At 25.6% G+C, this 21,361-nt stretch overlaps 1 protein-coding gene across 1 annotated transcript in view; it reads left to right on the top strand.

Annotated features, from left to right (window-relative positions):
- Positions 1–21,361, top strand: part of LOC127281867 (tryptophan 2,3-dioxygenase) — a 317,236-nt gene that overhangs the window by 103,596 nt on the left and 192,279 nt on the right. Inside the window, exon 5 of the mRNA XM_051305836.1 lies at positions 18,422–18,473. The gene's annotated coding sequence lies outside the window, so the exon portion shown is untranslated. The remainder of the gene's footprint in view (positions 1–18,421; positions 18,474–21,361) is intronic.

The raw sequence follows: 21,361 nt of genomic DNA, 5'->3' as shown, positions 1-21,361 counted from the left end.
AACAACAAACGATCATTTGGTTTTTTCGACCAAAATATTTTGTTGTGTTAGCCAAATTATTTTGTTGTCGTAACCAAATTTTGATTGGAATTTAAAAATGTTCAACCAAATAATTTTGTTGGCCTAACCAATTGTTTGGTTAAGATAACTCAACGACTTTGTTTCAGCCAATCAAAATTTGGTTACAAGAACCAAAATTGACTAACCAAACAATTTTGTTGCAAACACTAAATTTTTTTTGTTAGTGACATTAAAAAATCTATATCGTCGATGTCAGATTAACATTTATACACCAGAGATAGAGAGTACATTATGTTTGCAGGACTCTCAAGTCCTTTACGTAAGATAACATCTCATCATTTGCCATTCATCCTTTTGTTTACATCGTTAGCATTGTCTCTTGAATCTTGAGATAGATAGTGCATATTCTCCCCCTATAATATATTCTTGGTGCAAAGGGATATGCCATCAGCAGCACGTCTTTGGTCATTGAGATATTTGGGTTAATTTATATAATACACAAACACACATCAAGGAACTTTGAGAAGTCACGAGAATTATGCGAAGGTCGCTTCTTGCTTTCAGAGGCTCATTATTATCGTTACACCTGTCTCTCCTCATTATAGCCCATTTTGCACAAAGGACCGCTTGGGATGTAATAATTGAGCAATTTAGTCTAGACGATGCTATTATAACTGCTACTATTATTATTGTTATTATCATCAGATGTGTGTGTATATATGTATGTGTCTACATTACCCCGTAAATTCTTATCCAGACAGTATTACAACTTGGAAAGTGCTTACAATAATTGTATTTTGAGTTCTCTGTAGTTTAATGTCGGAATTGAGAAACTGTTTCTTCGCTTCATTTTACGTTACTGTGATAAAAAAATTCTGGTTGGAGTAAATATGAAGAATTCGGGTTATTACAACCAGAGATTTGGTTATTTTAACCAGAATTCTGTTTATTTCACCTAAAATTCTGGTTGGGGTTTTATTCAACATTAGGATTTTGGTTATTTCAAGCAGAATTTTGGTTATTTCTACCAGAATTCAAGTTTCGGTTTTATTTAACATTGTAATTCTGGTTTGCTTTAACTAAATTTAATTTTTATTATGGTTCCTTTTACATTAACCAGAATTCCTGCTTTCCCAACTAGAATTCTGGTTAAGATTTTATTTAACATTAGGATTTTGGTTATTTCAAGCAGAATTCTGGGTAATTCAACCAGAATTCTGGTTAATTCTACCAGAATTCAAGTTACGGTTTTATTTAACATTGTAATTCTGGTTATTGTTTTGTTTAATCAGAATTCCTGATATTCCGAATGGAATTCTGGTTAGGGTTTTATTTAACATTATATTTCAGGTTCGACTAATTAGTATTCTTCTTATTGCAACCAGAATTCTAGTTAATTAAACCAGAATTCAAGTTAATTTAACTCGAATTCTGGTTAATCCAACTGGAATTCTGGTTCTACCAATTTGAATTTTTGTTATGGATTATTATTATTATGATTCTAGTAAGATTACCCAAAATTTATGCTGTTCTAAAGAGAATTCTACTTAGGATTATGCTTCTTATCAGATTAATCAATATTCTGGTTATTTCAACCAGAATTCTATTTAATTTACGCAAAATTCTGGATATTCCAACTAGAGTTCTCGTTAGGGTTTTATTTAACTTTAGGATTTTGATTACTTTAGTAGAATTCTAGTTAATTTAACCAGAGTTTTGGTTATTGAAACTAGAATTCTGGTTTTTTGTTCCAGAATTCAGGTTACGATTTTATTTAACCAGAATTCTGGGTAATGTAACAAGATTTTGGGAAATTTCTACTAGGATTCTGGTTTGCTTTAACTAAATTTAATTTTTATTATGGTTCTCTTTACATTAACCAGAATTCCTGCTTTCCCAACTAGAATTCTGGTTAGGATTTTATTTAACATTAGGATTTTGGTTATTTCAAGCAGAATTCTGGGTAATTCAAATAGAATTTTGGTTAATTCTACCAGAATTCAAGTTACGGTTTTATTTAACATTGTAATTCTGGATATTATTTTGTTTAACATTATGATTTTGGTTAGATTAACAAGAATTGCGGTAATTCCAAATTAAATTCTGGCATTAGTTAACCAACGTTAATTTTCATTTGATTCTGGTTTAATTAATCAGAATTCCTGATATTCCGAATGGAATTCTGGTTAGGGTTTTATTTAACATTATGTTTCAGGTTCGACTAATTAGTATTCTTGTTATTGCAACCAGAATTCTGGTTAATCCAACTAGAATTCTGGTTAGAATTTTATTTAACATTAGGATTTTGGTAATTTCAGCAGAATTCTAGTTAATTTAACCCGAATTCATGGTAATCCAACAGAAATTCGAGTAATTACTACCGGAATTCTGGTTTGGATTAACCAAATTTAATTTCCATTTGATTTTGGTTACATCAACCAGAATTCCTGCTTTTCCAAATAGAATTGTAGTTAAGGTTTTATTTAGCATCATGATTCTGGTTAGCTTAATCAGTATTCTGGTTATTTAACTCAGTATTCTGGTTATTTAACTCAGAATTCTAGTTAATTTAACTAGTATTCTGGTTACTCCAACAAGAATTCGGGTAATTCCAACTAGAATTCGGGTAATTCCAACTAGAATTCTGGTTTAATTTAACGAATTTCGATTTTCATTATGATTCCGGTTAGATTAAGCAGAATTTCTGCTTTTCCAACCAGAATTCTGGTTAGGATTTTATTTAACATTAGGATTTTGGTTATTTCAGCAGAATTCTAGTTAATTTAACCCGAATTCTGGGTAATCCAACAGAAATTCGAGTAATTACTACCGGAATTCTGATTTGGATTAACCAAATTTAATTTCCATTTAATTTTGGTTACATCAAGCAGAATTCTTGCTTTTCCAAATAGAATTGTAGTTAAGGTTTTATTTAGCATCATGATTCTGGTTAGCTTAATCAGTATTCCGGTTATTTAACTCAGAATTCTAGTTAATTTAACCAGAATTCTGGTTACTCCAACAAGAATTCGGGTAATTCCAACTAGAATTCTGGTTTAATTTAACCAATTTCGATTTTCATTATGCGGTTAGATTAAGCAGAATTTCTGCTTTTCCAATCAGAATGCTGGTTAGGTTTTTATTTAACACTATGCCTGTGGTTATTTCAATTAGAATTCTGGTTAAAAAAATTAAAAAATAACATCTACAATAAATAGAATTCGGTGAATCGAATTTTTTTTTAGTATACATGTAAATATTTGCTATATAAATGAGAAGGCGTCCTTTTCTTTTGAAGTTGACGCTACCCCAGAGCGTCAAATATCGTGTTCGATTTTTGCTAGTGAAAATCCTTTGAGGGGTGGGGGGGGGGCCAGCATTGAGTCGTAAATTTCAGATAATCGGACGAGACTTTGGTGAAGGAGTAAGGGAATTAGAATGGGAGGAGGAAAGGGATCGCGAAGGGGTTGAATTGAGAAGGAGTGTGCAAGAGTTGACCGAGAGAGATAGGCAGAGAAGAGGCCAGAATCCGGCTTAGACCCATGCCTATTTATCAGCTATTGTCTCAAGATCCCATTGGCACCAGATCTCTAAGCTCCGAGTTCTGTGACTATCTTCTTGACTCCCCCACCTTTCTCTCTCTCTCTCTCTCTCTCTCTCTCTCTCTCTCTCTCTCTCTCTCTCTCTCTCTCTCTCTCTTTCTCTCTCTGTATCTCTTACATTCTCTGTCACATTCTCTCTCGTTTCCTCTCTCTTATTTTCTCTGTCTCTCTCGGGAAGATTCAGGAATTCGCGATATACGTATACATATATATATATATATATATATATATATATATATATACGTTTCTCCATTCGACTTCGTACCTTCTGGAATCTCGGAATTCACCACATATGTATAGGAAAACAATATGTTTCCTGATTGTATTGCTTACCCCTTTTCTCTATCTCTGTCTCTCTTTCTCCCTTTCGTTCGATCTCCATCTTCCCACTAATAATAGATAGCGCACCGAGTTCAAATGTAATTTTACAGCAATGTATCGAAACACATTTCGTAGCATCTAACCGCGCATTCTCGCGAGTTATATTACCTTCAATAGTGAACACACTATAGGCAACTTTGGCTAAAAGACATTAATCGATTAATCGATCTAGTTCCGATTTACTCTCTTGGGCGGCTTCTCTCTCTCTCTCTCTCTCTCTCTCTCTCTCTCTCTCTCTCTCCCTTGAGATTTTTATTCGGCATTCACGTACCAGAATTCCATTTAGATTCTGTGTTCGTAAAATTTCGAAACTTTTGAATTTTGCAGAAATTTTCTTTTTTATTGCACTCAATTTTTAAATTAAAATTTTAAATATGTAAGCAGTATAGATGTGGGGAATTTTTTTTTTTTTTTTTTTTTTTACAAACTTAGAGAAAAATTACGAGAAATCGTAAAAATGTCATTTGCTATTAATGGCAAAAATTAGGCGATAATTTAAAAATACATTTGATTATTTAATTTTTAAAATTGGTTTGTCTGACTAAAACCTACTTACACTACTGCAAGAAGAAATAACTGGAGTTCTGCTAAATAATAATTCAATTAAATAGAAATTCGGTTAAATAAAAATTGGGTTAAATTACAATTTAGTTCAATAAAAATTTGGTTACATAATAATTCGGTTAAATAGAAATTCTATTAAATTATAATTTAATTAAATATAAATTCGGTTAAATAGAAAATCGGTTAAATAACAGTTTTAATAAACACAAATTTGGTTAAATAATAATTTGGTTATAAATAAAAATTCGGTTAAATAATAATTTAATTAAATAGATATTTGGTTAAATAATAATTTAAATAAATAGAAATTCGGTTAAATAAAAATTGGGTTAAATTAAAATTTAGTTCAATAAAAATTTGGTTACATAATAATTCGGTTAAATAGAAATTCTATTAAATTATAATTTAATTAAATATAAATTCCGTTAAATAGAAAATCGGTTAAATAACAGTTTTAATAAACACAAATTTGGTTAAATAATAATTTGGTTATAAATAAAAATTCGGTTAAATAATAATTTAATTAAATAGATATTTGGTTAAATAATAATTTAAATAAATAGAAATTCGGTTAAATAAAAATTGGGTTAAATTAAAATTTAGTTCAATAAAAATTTGGTTACATAATAATTCGGTTAAATAGAAATTCTATTAAATTATAATTTAATTAAATATAAATTCCGTTAAATAGAAAATCGGTTAAATAACAATTTAAATAAACACAAATTTGGTTAAATAATAATTCGGTTAAATAAAAATTCGGTTAAATAATAATTTAATTAAATAGATATTTGGTTAAATAATAATTTAAATAAATAAAAATTCGGTATTAACACCAATTTTTTTTATTACTTCAAACAAAATTTGTTTGCTTCGAATAAATATTTTATTTGCATAAAATATATATTATTTGATTGAAATAAATATTTCTTTGTTTCAAATAAATATATTTCTTTGTTTCAAATAAATATATTTGTTTGTTTAAAATAAATATATTTATTTGATACAAATAAATATTTATTTTCTCAATTAATTTATTGAAAAAAAAAAAAAATTAATTTTCGAATTTGATTTAGAAAATGAAAATTCGCGAAAAAAAAAAAATATATATATATAAAACTGTGATGCGCAGTGTGATACGAGGTGAAAACTTGCCGGGTGCCAGAATCTACTAAAAGCTTCCTGTGGCCTGTTCGTGGGTCCATTTGCTTTGAAGAACCCTCTTGCACAATGTGTGCCGATAACTTTAAGTGCGGAGTTAATAGTCGAACGTGACTGCTAGCTTTTACTTCAACTTTTACCCCATTCGATGCTATATGGAATCTACTTCAGCCATAAAGAAGATTTGCGCTCGAGTAGTAATGGAAATACTCTATATTTGATCAGAGCAAAAATCTGCAAATGAACCAAAAAAAAAACTTTCAATGATGACATTTTTTCCTTATTCTTTTAATTCCATTTTCGCAAAAAACTTTATTATGGAAAAAAAGGGAGAAAAGAATTTTCTTTCAATAGATGAAGTGAAAATTTAAAAATGAAAATTACATAAACAATAATGAAATTAAGAAAGTGATGTGATTATACATATTGTTCTTTGGATATATCAACAAATCGCGTTCACAGAACCTTTTGAAAATCATTAATTATTTTTCAAAGTGTAATTAAATACGAGGTGAGAGTTGCTTAACAAAAGTTAAACAAATAGCCTTCTAGAAAAGTTGAAAAGCGAAACTTTGAATCCCGATAAATTTTCGTCGAAGAACTTTCTTTTGCACACGGGGAAAACCGTACATTCGTTAAGTCGTTAGCAAAAGATAAACGATCCTTGCTTTCAAAAAAAAAAAAAAAGAAAAAAAAATAGAAAGAAAAGAAACGAAAATGAAGGAATGGACTTGCAGGAAAAGTCGGACCCCCTTAAAAGCACTTGTCATCCATCTTTTTTAACATTTTATATGCTCCTTTGTCTTCACCAACCATCCTAGTTCACTGTGGCATCGACTAATGAAGAACTTCCTTAAAAAGAAGAAAACATGCGTGAAAAATTTTTGCCAAATGTGTTTAAAGAGTATGATTTTCACGCTTGAGGGAAAAAAAAATATATTTGAGAATAAGAAGTGGATTTTTTTGTTAGTGCGATTTATTTTTATTATTTTCGCTTTCACTTTCACTGATTTTTTTTTATTTATATTTTTTCATTCACTTCTTTTTCTAATTCTGTTTCTAATTTCCACTGTTACTTCCATCTTTTATTATCATTTTTACTTTTGTTGATTCCATTTACAGTTTCATTTTCACTTTTGATTTCACTTTCACGAATTCAGATTTTTATTTACATTTTCACTTTCACTTATTTTTCTAATTCTGTTTCTAATTTCCTCTGTTACTTCCATCTTTTATTATCATTTTTACTTGCGCTGATTCAATTTACACTTTCATTTACACTTTCGCTTTCACTTTCACTGATTTTTTTTTTTATTTAAATTTTTACTTTCACTACTTTTTCTAATTCTGTTTCTAATTTCCACTGTTACTTCCATCTTTTATTATCATTTTTACTTCCGCTGATTCAATTTACACTTTCATTTACACTTTCGCTTTCACTTTCACTGATTCAGATTTTTATTTACATTTTCACTTTCACTTATTTTTCTAATTCTGTTTCTAATTTCCACTGTTATTTTCCTTTTCACTTTTACTTTCACTTCACTGATTCTAATTTTCTCTCTCATTTTCACTTTCGCTGATTCTGATTTTCTCTTTCAATTTTACTTTTACTAATTTCTAATCGGTAATAGTAAAACGGAAATTAAAAATGAAAGAGAAAATTAGAAATTTCACTAATTTCTACCCAGTGAAAGTAAAAGGAGTATTAAAAATAAAAAAATTAGAATCAGTGAAAGTGAAAGTGAGAGTGAAAATACGAATCAGTGAAAGGGGTATTAAGAATGAAAGTAAAAATAAAAATTACTGAAAGGGAAAATAAAAATGAAAATAAGAGTAGGTGAAAGTGAAAGTAAAAATAATAGTGAAAATAAAAATCGGTGAAAGTGAAATGAAAGTCGAAAATGAAAGCAAAAATAGGAATCAGTGAAAGCGAAAATAAAAATAATATCGAAGCTAAAAATCAACAAAAGTAAAAAAAGGAATTGAATTGTTCTAGAATTTAATTTTCAAAAAAAAAAAAATAATAAAATCCACTAGTGCAATAAATTTAACATTTTACGAAGGATTGTTTGGTGGTTTAAAATATATAGGGACAAGAAGATTTGTGGTGTAACGCGCGGTGGGACAAACGTGGTTAGTTATAATGTAATGAAGTCATTTGCGTGTTTCTCCGGGTGCATCCGAGTTGGGTATTGCGTGCTAGGATGAAGAAGGAGTTCCGAGGTGAGGTTTTCCTGGTATTGTACTGCAGAGACCCCGGTAGCTAATTTCACCCACTGCTTCTCTTGTACAAATTAAAAAAAGAAAAAAAAAAATAGAAAAGAAAAAAAAACATGAACAAAAGACCAACATAGAAAAGAGAGAAATAACAACAGGAAGAAAAAAAAAATTCCCGAGTATTTGCTTTCGTGACACCTCTGCAGCAGCAGCAGTAGCCAATGTATTTGTAGACAATTCGAGAATTTTCTCTCTATCTCTCACACACACACTCACTGTCGAAGAAGTTACAAAAAGTTTGGTTATAATTTAATAAATCAAAATTCTCCCAACGAATGAGATTTATTGCTTAAGTTAAGTGATATAATATTTGGTACAATTAGAGGTTTAATTTATTATAGAAAATCATTACAAATTCTTGAACAATTTGTTCTTGGAAAACATTTTCCACAAAATTTGCAGATGAATTATTGATATATACTAGGGTGAATGTCTTTTGGAAAAGTTATTATTTCTTAAAAATATTATTTTCAGTTTTTAAGTTTTCCTTGAAACTATTCGAAAGTTGATATTGTCCAATTTATTTCTGCGATTCAATTATTAAATTTTTATTGTTTTATTACTATTATTATTATTATTATTATTTTTATTATTTCTATTATTATTTTGTTATTATTTCTATTATTATTATTATTATTATTATTATTATTATTATTATTATTATTATTTTATTATTTCTATTATTATTATTTTGTTATTATTTCTATTATTATTATTTAATTATCAACGAAGAAGATTAAAAAATTGTTTTAATTTCGAAATAAAATTTTACGGTAAAATCTTTATATATATTGGTAATTTGAGCTTATGGGTATAATAATAATAATTATAATAATAATAATTACTATACTCTTTCATTAAAATCGACCAAAACTTATTAAAAACTTTTTTTTTTTGTAGATAAAGATATTTTTTAGGTGGATTAATATATTGCGCTGAAAAATAATATCCGCTCTGGTTAATCTTTTTATGATACTCATGTATATATATATATATGTGTGTGTGTATGTGTATGTGCGAGGCTGAAATTATATCGGCGAATGGCTCATATTCCTTTTAAAAATCAATAACACCTGAAAAAACAAAAATCGCCCAATTGAAAATTTTAATTACTTCTTATTCTCTCTTCTTTTTTTAATATCACTCTGATAATACAAATATATTAATGTGTAATAATTAACATTAATTAAAAAAAAAAATTATTTTGTCGAAATTAATTAATTATATACACCTAGAAAATTTCTTTGATTCAAAGAAATCATGTTTGACAAATTTTTTCTTTGATACAAAGAAAATTTATTTGTTTTTAACAAATTATTTTTGACTCAAAAAAAAAAAAATTAGCATCGTTTCAAAGAATTTGATACTTTCAGCACCAATTTTTAGGATTAATGTCATCACTGTAAAACGAGAGGTATTAATTTAATACCAACACTCAGAAAAAAATTCGTTTGAAGCAACCAAAACTTTGGTTAAATCAACAAAATAAATGCATTGATATACAGTTAACCAAACATTTGGTTGCATAAACCAAACGTTTATTTAGCTCAATCAAATTTTTTCTTTGTTTAAAAAATTTATTAAAATAAATCAAACAGTTATTTAGATCAAATAAATATTTATTTGAATTAAACAAATTTTGTTTGAACTAACTAAAAAATTGGGTAAATATAAAAAAAAATGGTACATTTGGTTCAAACATATCTTTTTTCTGAGTGAACTTTAGGTACTAAATTGCCTTTTGGTTCTATTTTAATACCTAAAATCGGTACTATTTTAGTACCTTCTTTTTACAGTGATACTGTCAAGTTAATTGCGATTAATTAATTAATTAAATAATTAACGAAAATAAAAAAAAGTAGTCCCCTTTTCTATTTATCAAAAAAAAAAAATTTTCCTTGTGTCTATTATTTGATGATGGGCTCAAGAAAAAAAAATTAAAAAAAAAAAATGAGGAAAAGACACGTACATTGGCTAAAGGTTTTTGGATGAGCTTGCAGACATAAAGGAATGAGAAGATGTCTTACACGCTTTTTAGAGTTAGTTATAAATCAAGCCGAGTGAATGTATGTCGCATGAAGGTGCTGTGTCGTGTGTTATATGCGAGAGCACGGACTGCTTTTCTTTTCCTCCTCGCGCGTCGAGAAGGAGCCTCTCTCTCTCTCACTCTCTCACTCTCTTGCTCTCCTTTTTCTTCGTCACACCGACAACAGCCAACACACATCCCTCGTTTCGCTCTTTCCTCTGAAAATTGACATAATTTATGAACCGACTGATAGTATTATGCGACGCCATAATTACACTTTCCATCCTTCCCTCTCCTTCATTTTTCTTTTATTACTTATGCTGAACCAGACTCTATTCTCTCTTGTGGCATTTTTCGCGTATATATATATATATATATATATACCATTTCCATTTGGATTTATTTTCACTTTTGATAAAATCCAGGACACAAAATATGTGACTAGATTTTTCTTCATCAAAACAAAACAAAGACAAAAAAAGAAAGAAACACTTTGTATCTGATAAAAAAAATGTATATATCTTTTCTCCAAAATTCAAGATTTGGGGAATTAGTTTTTTTTTCGAATATTATGGAATTTTACTGAGAAAAGAAGAAAAAATTTTTTTTTTTTAAGTCTGATTGAATATTTAGTTCTACTACTGTTATTATTTTTGGTGTTTATGTCTGACTAGAATGGTGTTTTACTACTTATTCGATTAAGAAATTTTTTTGTATAGTCTGGCTAAATATTTACTTCTACTACTGATAAATTTACTAAAATTTGAAAATACTGACTAAATATTTACTTGTACTACTTACAAAATTGAAAAATAAATTTAAACTTCTGACTCAATATTGACTTGTACCTACAAAATTTACTAAAATTCAAACGTCTGACTAAATATTGACTTGTACTACTTAAAAAATTAAAAACCATTTAAACGTTTATTTACTTAAACTACCTAAAAATTTAAAAAAACAACTTGAATGTCTGACTAAATATTGACTTTTACTACTGAAATTATAATTTAATCACTGTATCTTATTAAAACCGTATTTATTTACAAATAAAATTACAAAAATTTAAAGTCTGACTAAATATTTACTTATACTGTTGACAAAATTAAAAAACCGATTAGTTTATATTTAGTATGACTAAATATTTACTTGTACTACTGATAAAATTACAAAATTTTAAAAAGACTGACTTAACATTTACTTGTACTACTAATTTTTTAATTTTCTTTTTCTTTTCCTTTGTGCTACTAATAAAAATACAAAAATCTTGAAAGTCTGACTAAATATTGACTATTCTACTGATAAAATTAAAAAATGTTTAAATTTTTACTAAATATTGATTTGTACAACTAATAAAATTACTGATTTTTACGAAGTCTGACTAAACATTTACTTGTTTTACTTTAAAATTAAAATAAACAATTAGAATGTCTGACTACATTTTTACTTCTACTACTTAAAAAATTAAGAAATAAGTTAAACGTCTGATTTAGTCTTTATGTTTGACTTAAAACATATTTGATCTACTTAATAAAATTGTATTAACTATGAAAATATTAGGCACATCGATAGTCTGACTAAATATTGAATTGTACTACTTAAAAATTAAAAAAGACATTAAAAGGTCTGACTAAATTTTTACTTGTATTACTGATAAATTTACTAAAATTTAAAATGACTGACTAAATATTTACTTAAAAATATTTACTTAAATAATTATACTAAATATTTACTTAATTGAAAAAATTTAACCATCTAACTGAATATTGACTTATACTACTTAAAAAATGAATAACAATTAGAACGTTTGACTAAATATTTAATTATATTACTTTAAAAATTGAAAATAAATTTAAACGTCTGTGTAAATATTGACTTGTACTACTTAAAAAGTAAAAAAGCCATTCAAAGGTCTGACTACATATTTACTTATACTACTGATTTTCTTATTTAGTTTTTATGGCTGTCTTAAAACTACTTGTACTACTTAAAAATTTAAAAATTAAACGTCTGACTTAATATCGACTCTTACTACTGATAAATTGACAAAAAATTTAGCAATTCTGTCTGAGTAGGTACTATTTAAAAATCATGCATAATTTTTTGCCGATGCCTGTATAAAGAAAATTAAATGATGAAGGATAAATAACAAAAAAAAAAAAGAAAAGAATCTTCTCGGGCAAAAAAAGTATAATATATGAAAAGATGAAAAATTACTAAAGGAAGATGAAGTGTTGCTCACCTAAGCCTTGAGAAAAGTAGAGGATTATTTGAAAAAAAAAATGAACGCAGCATTTTTTTTTTTGCTTTAGTTCAAAGCAAGAATTCAATATAATGAAGAGAGCCGAGGGTAAAATATAATAATTCATCTTTTGTACAACATAATTATTTCCTAACAAAAAAAAAAATTTCTCCTCTTTGTCAATTTAAAAAATTACAAAATATTTGAATACGCTCTTTTTTAATTGAAAAATAATTTTATTTACATACTTTTAATTTATTTACGTAATTACCAATTTACTTACGTAAAATAATATTTATAATTATTAAATAATTTCTAATTAATATTTTTTTTTATAAAATTAAAAATTATAATTCATAATTATAAAATTGAAAATATTTATTAATCGGGGGAAAAAAAAATTGGAAATATTTGTATTGAGAAAAATAAAAATTTTTGTATATATGTAAAACTAGATTCGGCACTTTCTTGAAAAATTGAATTCGTGAATAGTTCAGTTGCAGGCAGCGCGCAAAAGGTTCGACAAGTACATGTCGGAAAAAGAGGTCGTCGTCGTTGGGTTTTCATGTCGCCAGGATTTTTCTCTCCCCTAAAGTTTCTGCCCGTATACCACGAAGAGTGGATCTATTGCCGACGGCATTGACATTGATGGATACGAATTGAATAGCACACAACGCGAAAAACGTCGATTCCTCCCAAGTGGGTTGGAAGTGTTTCCGTCAGGCAAAACTGGCCCTTTAACTGTAGATACACACACATTTATATATATACACACATTATGGTTTCCAATTACATTCATATATATATATATATATATATATATATTGAAACCCAGTATTTCTAGATTTCGATGAATTTCCTCCCAATATATACATATTGACTAAAATGTATTCCCGAATGAACATCAATATTATACGTTGATTTATATTCAACGTACAACTAATGGATGTTTAAATAGCCATTTTGCGCCATTTTGTTAGATTTCTGATTCATAGTGTTGAAAAAGTGACGTGTGGAGAATTAGACTTTTTTTTATAGAAAAAAAAAGTGGAAAATGTCTTATAAAAATAAAAATAAAATGGAATATAAATTTACCTGGAATAAATAATTAATAAAAAAATAATTAAAAAATTTAAACAAATAAAAAAATATATACTGAAAAAAAAGTTGCCGCTCTCTAAATCTGAATTAGTAAAAATGTTTACTAATTTGAATTAGTGACTCACTTTTTGCTTCTAAATTAGTTAAATTTTACTAATTGTTAGTAAAATTTTAAATCTGAATTAGTAAAATTTTACTAACAATTAGTAAAATTTAACTAATTTAGAAGCAAAAAGTGAGTCACTAATTCAAATTAGTAAACATTTTCACTAATTCAGATTTAGAGAGCGAGAAATTCAACTACCATTGGGTAGTTAACTAGAAGGTAGTTAAAATAACTACTTTTTTAGTTAATCTAATCATGTTCATGTAGTTAATGTAACTATTTTTAAGAAGTTAATAAGTAATAGTTGATTTTACGCAAATATTTAGTTAAAGTACAACTAAAGGTCGGTAGTAAAATTAACTTTCTTAAGGGAGTAAAAACAAGTGGAATTGTAGTCAACTCAAAATTTGAAGATTAGTAAATCCAATTACTATTCAAAAATTATTATATCAAAATATATAACAAAAATTGTTAATAATTTTTTATTTATAAAAATATAATGTATATAATTAATTAAAATATTTTTTAAATAAATCATATAATAATTATATTTATTATTTAATTATTTTAATTTATTTTCTTTGGTAGGAAAAAATTTAATATATAAAAAAAAGTATAAAACTTATAAAAATTAATTTAATAATTTTATAAAGTATTTTTAATTTATATAAATTAAATATATTTCATTACCTCGAAATATTAGATTATAAATTATTTATATAATTCATTTTTAAAACTTTTTTTTTGAAATAAATGAAATAATGTTTAGGAATTAATAATATTGCAAATAAATTAATATATCATTTTAGAAAACAAATGAAATGATTATTTTATTAATCAAATTATTATAGAATTTTTTTTTTTAAGTATTTAAAAAAAAAATTATTCAATCTTCAAAAAAATTAAACAAATTTTTTTTTAATATTCATAAAAACAAAAGTAATATATTAAAAAAGAAAACAATGAAAATAAGAAAGGAGATTTTTTGAAATATAGTAAAATGAATTATTTTCTTTAATTAATATAACTGTTTTTTGAGTAGTAAATTTTTTATTAATTTCTATGATTTTATAGGCTTCAATAAAATTCTTGTTATAGAATTAACAAGTCGTCTGTAATTAAAACTACTACTTTAAGTAGTAGATTTTTACTATTTTAATTAATTCGATAAACTTAAAGAAGATTTTTGATGTTGAATTTACAAATCGTTTCCAATTAAAACTACTACTTTCAGTAGTAGCTTTTACTACTTAAAGTGGTTCAATAGGCTTAAAGAACATTTATGTCGTAGAATTAAAAAGTCCTTTGCAATTAAAACTATCACTTTAAGTAGTAGATTTTACTGCACTATGCAATTAAAAACAACTTATAATATAATTAAAAGATGAAAAATTTACAAGTTCTTTTCCTTTGTGCTACTAATAAAAATACAAAAATCTTAAAGTCTGACTAAATATTGACTCTTCTACTGATAAAATTAAAAATGTTTAAATTTTTACTAAATATTGATTTGTACTACTAATAAAATTACTGATTTCTACGAAGTCTGACTAAACATTTACTTGTTTTACTTTACAATTAAAAGAAACAATTAGAACGTCTGACTATATATTTACTTGTACTACTTAAAAAATGAAGAAATAAGTTAAACTTCTGATTTAGTCTTTTTATGTCTGACTTAAAACTTATTTGATCTACTTAATAAAATTGTATTAACTATAAAAATATTAGGCACATCGATAGTCTGACTAAATAATGAATTGTACTACTTAAAAATTAAAAAAGACATTCAAAGGTCTGACTTAATTTTTACTTGTATTACTGATAAATTTACTAAAATTTATAATGACTGACTATATATTTACTTGTATTACTGATAAATTTACTAAAATTTAAAATGACTGACTAAATATTTACTTGTCCTACTTAAAAAAATTGAAAAAAAATTTAACCATCTAACTGAATATTGACTTATACTACTTAAAAAATGAAAAACAATTAGAACGTTTGACTAAATATTTAATTATTATTACTTTAAAAATTGAAAATAAATTCAAACGTCTGACTAAATATTGACTTGTACTACTTAAAAATTAAAAAAACATTCAAAGGTCTGACTGCATATTTACTTATACTACTGATTTTCTTATTTAGTTTTTATGGCTGACTTAAAACTACTTGTACTACTTAAAAAATTAAAAACTTAAACGTCTGACTTAATATCGACTCTTACTACTGATAAATTGACAAAAAATTTAGCAACAAAAAAATATTCTCTGTAAAATAATAATTCGGTCAAATAAAATTCGGTTCAATGAAAATTAGATCTATTGGAATTCTATTAAATGAAAATTCTAACAATTGATTTTTAAAACTTATTGAGTTTGAAAAAATTTTCTTTTTATACAAATCTTGATTATTTTTTTATTTGGAGAAAAAAATCTACTTTCCGAAAAAAAAAATTTAAAGGTCAAAAAATTGATTTTTTTGAGAAAACTTTCCTCATCACGTTTGAATAATAATCTTTGTTCTTAAACATTTAAGTTAGATCATTATTCAACCTAATAATGTCAGATACGTTCATGTCTCATTTTGCTGTTACCTTTTGATGGTATATACATATATATATTCCACCAGACGTGTAAGAATAAATGATAGAACTGAAATTCTATAGTAGTAGTTTTCTCATTGATTTTACAATTTTACTCTACAATCTAGTTTGCATTATTCCCATCATTGTTATATATTTGCATTCAAATTTTATCCAATTTTCTTTTACTGATTTTTATTTTCCAAGTTTCAATTTCAATTGTTTTTTTTTTCTTAATTTCTATTTTTTTATTCTTTACCTATTTTTATTATTTCCCAATTTTTCTTCTTTTCTTTATTCTATTATTTTTTTTTCACAAAATTGCATTAAAAATCTTTTGTTTCCAATTGAAAAACTTTTTTCATTTCCTTTTGATTTACTGAGAAAATTTAACGAGATTATTTTAATAATAAATAATAATGAAATTTATATGGCAAAATTCTGTATATAGAATATGAATGTAAAGAATGATTGAAAGTCGTAAAAAATAAGTCCATCGTACGACTGAACGAAGTTCTATATATATATATATATATATATATATATATATAGAAAATGTGACAGGAATAAGAAAACAGACTTTCTAAAAATGATCACAGAATGTTTCAAGATTGACTTTCACCCTTGCTCTCATCTTAAAAAAAAAAAAATAAAATTAAGTTCAAACCCCTCTAATTTAACATCTATTTTTTTTTGCCAATCACTTTCATGTGGCGAAAAAGATGCTGGGCAAAAGGAACATGCGACAATTCGCGTTCTACGATAAATTCGTGTCCTGATGGTGTCCTATGGGTTACCTATATATATAGTGTGTGTGTGTGTGTTCGTTTTCGTCGATGGCAACGAAGATGAATCGCGGTGATTCTAAAAAGGAGAGAAGACGTGACCCGAATTGAACACACTTCGCATCATAGGATTTTATATATATATATATATATATATATATATATATATATATATACATGAAATAGAAAGTGGAGGGGAGGGGGTAATACAAAAGAATTTTTGCCAAAAAAAATAGATAAGAAACAAAAGAAATAAAAATAGAATTTTTTTTTTCATGTATTTTTAAATTTATTTTTTTATAATAAAAAAATGCGAATTGAGTTAGAAAAAAAACAGAAAATAATTAGAAAAAATAGATGTCTAAAACAAATTTGTATTACTGATACAATTTTAAAGAATGTAGAGCTAAATATTGATTTTTACTACTGAAAACTTAAAACTCTGACTAAACATTTACTTTTTCTACTCATTTTCTAATTTCTGCTTCATGGCTGGCTAAATATTTACTTGTACTACTGATAAATTTACTAAAATTTGAAAAGACTGACTAAATATTGACTTGTGCTACTTACAAAATTGAAAAACAATTTAAACGTCTGACTAAATATTGACTTGTACTACTTAAAAAATTAAAAACCATTTAAACGTTTATTTACTTAAACTACCTAAAAATTAAAAAAACCATTAGAATGCCTGACTTAATATTGACCTGTACTACTGAAATTTTAATTTAATCACTGAATCCGATTAAAATCGTATTCATTAACAAATAAAATTACAAAAATTTAAAGCCTGACTAAATATTTACTTGTACTACTGATAACATTACAAAATTTTAAAAAGACTCACTTTCATTTCCTTTGTGCTACTAATAAAAATACAAAAATCTTAAAGTCTGACTAAACATTGACTATTCTACTGATAAAATTAAAAATGTTTAAATTTTTACTAAATATTGATTTGTACTACTAATAAAATTACTGATTTTTCTGAAGTCTGACTGAACATTTACTTGTTTTACTTTAAAATTAAAAGAAACAACTAGAACGTCTAGCTAAATATTTACTTTTGCTACTGATAAATTTAATAAAATTTAAAAAGACTGACTAAATATTGACTTGTACTACTTAAAAATTAAAAACCATTTAAATGGCTATTTACTTAAACTACTTAAAAAAATTAAAAAAAGAATTTGAATGCCAGATTTAATATTGACTTGTACTACTGAAATTTTAATTTAATCACTGAATCTGATTAAAATCGTATTTATTAACAAATAAAATTACAAAAATTTAAAGTCTGACTAAATATTTACTTATACTACTGAGAAAATTAAAAAACCGTTTAAAATGTCTGACTTAATATTTACTTGTAACATTTGGCAAAATTATAAAATTTAAAAAAGACTAACTTGTACTACTACTGATTAGTGTCTGACTAAAATTGATTTATACTACTGATAAAATTATAAAAATTGTGTGAATAACAATTAAAAATTATTAATAATAATTAAATTTCACTTCTGTAAATAATAATTGTGTTTTTTTTAACAATTTTTCAGAATGGATAATGCAGAGATGATATAATTGCTCCAACGAGGACTATCACAATCGGTAAGTCAATTTTTTTTTTTTTTTTTGAAGAAATATTATATCGAATCTTCATAATTTATAAATAACTATTGTTCGTTATAATCTTTTTGCACTGAACATCAATTTCGCCACCGTAAATTCATGTCAATAATAATTCACTTTCTATTCTCAATGCAATAAAACTATTAAATCTTTGCAAAAATTTAGAAAGTCGAACTAAATATTGACTTGTACTACTGACAATAGTAAAAACGTTTACTACTGAAAAAATTATAAAAATAATTTCAAGTCCGACTAAATATTTGCTTATACTACTAATAAAATTGAAAAAAATTAAAAAGTCTGAATAAATATTTACCTTTACTACTGATTTGCGATAATTTTTGTCGATGTCTGAAAAAAAATCGATTTGTACTACTGCAAAAAGTACAAAAATTTAAAAAGTCAAACTACATATTGACTTGTACTACTAAGTTACAGAAAATTAAAAAGTCTGAATAAATATTTATTTTTACTATTGATAAAAAAAATAATTAAATTTCTATAAAAATAGAAATAATAAAAAATTAGCCTGACTAAATATTAACTCATACTACTGATAAAATGGAAAAAAATTAAAAAGTCTTTATAAATATTTACCTTTACTACTGATTTTCTACTTCCACAATTATGTCTGACAAAAACCGACTTTTACCACTGAAAATATTTTTAAAAAAATTAATAAATCTAACTTAATATATGTTGCTTGTCATGTACTATTTATACTTTATTAGAAAATATTTTTTTTATTCTCATTTTTCTCAAGAAAAGTGGGATAAAAAAAAAGAGTTGAGGAGTTTTAGAAGAGTTCTTATATTGCGTGTGGCGGCTGTTGCATTCAATAGCCCGGCAAACGAGAAAAGTTGAGGAAACACGTGCTGAAAATATGCACTATCACTCTCGTGTCTCTGTCACTGCTTTTCAATAAGCAGTAATAAGGCTAACATCTCGAATTGAGAGCGTAGACACTATATAATACAGAGAAAAGTTTCCACTATATGAATATTGAAAATCGAGAATTTTTATTTTTCAAAAAAAAAAAAGAAAAAGAAATTTGTTCCTTGTTTAATATTTCCATATAAAAAAAAAATAAAAATTATTTTTTCATTTAAAAATAAATTTTTTTTCTCAGTTAATTTTTATTTAAATTAGTTGATCTGTTCCTTAATTTTCTCATATTAAAAAATTAATATTTTTCATTATTAGAAAAATTTTTCATTATATTTTTTCATAAAAATAGATTTAAAAATTCGTTTATTTTTTTTTGGAATTAATTGATCTTGTTTTGGTAAAAGACATGTAACAAAAGAATTCCTATTTCGCAGTAATATTATTCTTTCATCTAAAAAGTTATATACACTTTGCTTTGGTAAACTTTTATAACATCATAAATCGTAATATAAAAAGTTGTTTCTCAACTTGTTTGTTTTATTTTTTATGTTTGTCATTTTTTCGATAACTTTAATGTACACAGTTTTTATTCCTGTCTTGTAGATAAGTTAATTTCAAGTTTTCTTCTTTTTTTTAACACAAAATATAAAAAAAATAAAAGTGTAAACAAAGTTATCTCAAAGGTGTCAAACATTATTATATAAATAAGAGATAGTAATTTTTTTTATTTTTTTACGAATTTTGAAAAATAAAAATTTTTTTTCTTTCATCTCCATCACACATTTATGTATAGAAGCCAGATGCTTGAAGTGCAATTTCCGGGGGTTTGCAGTCGTGTGTAAATGGCGTGACACTGACAACGATGTGTGTCCAGAACACTAAAACCTGCTTTCGCATGTAATATGCCTTCTAGTGTATAATATTCCTCTGTATTCAACACTTATCGTGAATATTGATTTTAGCTTTGAAAATTACTTTTCATTGTGTTATGATACAAAGAATAATTTTAATATTAATTTAGTTTTCTTTTTTTTTACAAATTCTTACTATAAATCCTACATTTTTTTTTTTTTTAATTTTGAAATTAATTTTTATTAGTTTTGTTTAACCATTTTTCAGTTTTTGAGGTTATGTTAGGGCCACCACTCTCCTTATAACACAATATTTTGGTTACTTAAACAAAATTTGACTCAAGTAAATTATTTATTTGCTATAAATAAATATTTATTTAAATAAATGTTTACTCCCACTTGGAAAGATTCCCCGGAAAGTGCCCCCTGGAGGTTCTATCAGAATTCCGCCGGAACTTCCAACGTAATTCCGTCGGAATTCCATCGGAGTTCCTAAGAATTTTCGATGGGATTCCGACGAAATTCCGATTAATTTTTTTTACAAACTTTTTAGAGTCCTAATTCCGTTGGAATTCCGTTAGAAATTCTTTGGAACTCCGATGGAATTCCGACGGAATTACGATGGAAGTTCCGGCGGAATTCTGATAGAACCTCAAAGGGGCACTTTCCGGGGAATCATTCCAAGTGGGTAAAACTTTTGCTACCATAATGAAACGTTTCGCTGTTTCAGGTAAATCTTTTTTTTTCGTGTAAATAGAAATATTTATATAAATAAATATTTACTTGTTCATAATAAATAATTATTTGATGTAAATAAACCGTTGAGTTTCTTTAAATAAATTTTTCAATTGAAGAAAGAATTTAATTTTAATCAAATTGATTGATTCAATCAAAAATTTAGTTAACTGAAGAACAAATACATTTATTTGATTGAATCAAAAAAATTTGGTTGTTTCAAACAAATTTTTTTTTTCTCTGCGGTACAATTTGAATTTATATAGTTCAAAATTTGAAACTAAAATTAATTATTAAAAAAAAAATAGAAAATTAAATTAAAAAAATTAAAACAAAAAATTTAATTATTAAAAAACATCTTTAAAATAAAATTTATTAAAATTAAACACTACT

This window comes from Leptopilina boulardi, unplaced genomic scaffold, assembly GCF_019393585.1.
Source record: "Leptopilina boulardi isolate dan_hultmark-lab unplaced genomic scaffold, ZJU_Lbou_2.1 LbouV2_278, whole genome shotgun sequence".
NCBI lineage: Eukaryota > Metazoa > Arthropoda > Insecta > Hymenoptera > Figitidae > Leptopilina > Leptopilina boulardi.
Note: the sequence above shows the minus strand (reverse complement) of the source record. Positions and strands in the feature narration are given on the sequence as shown.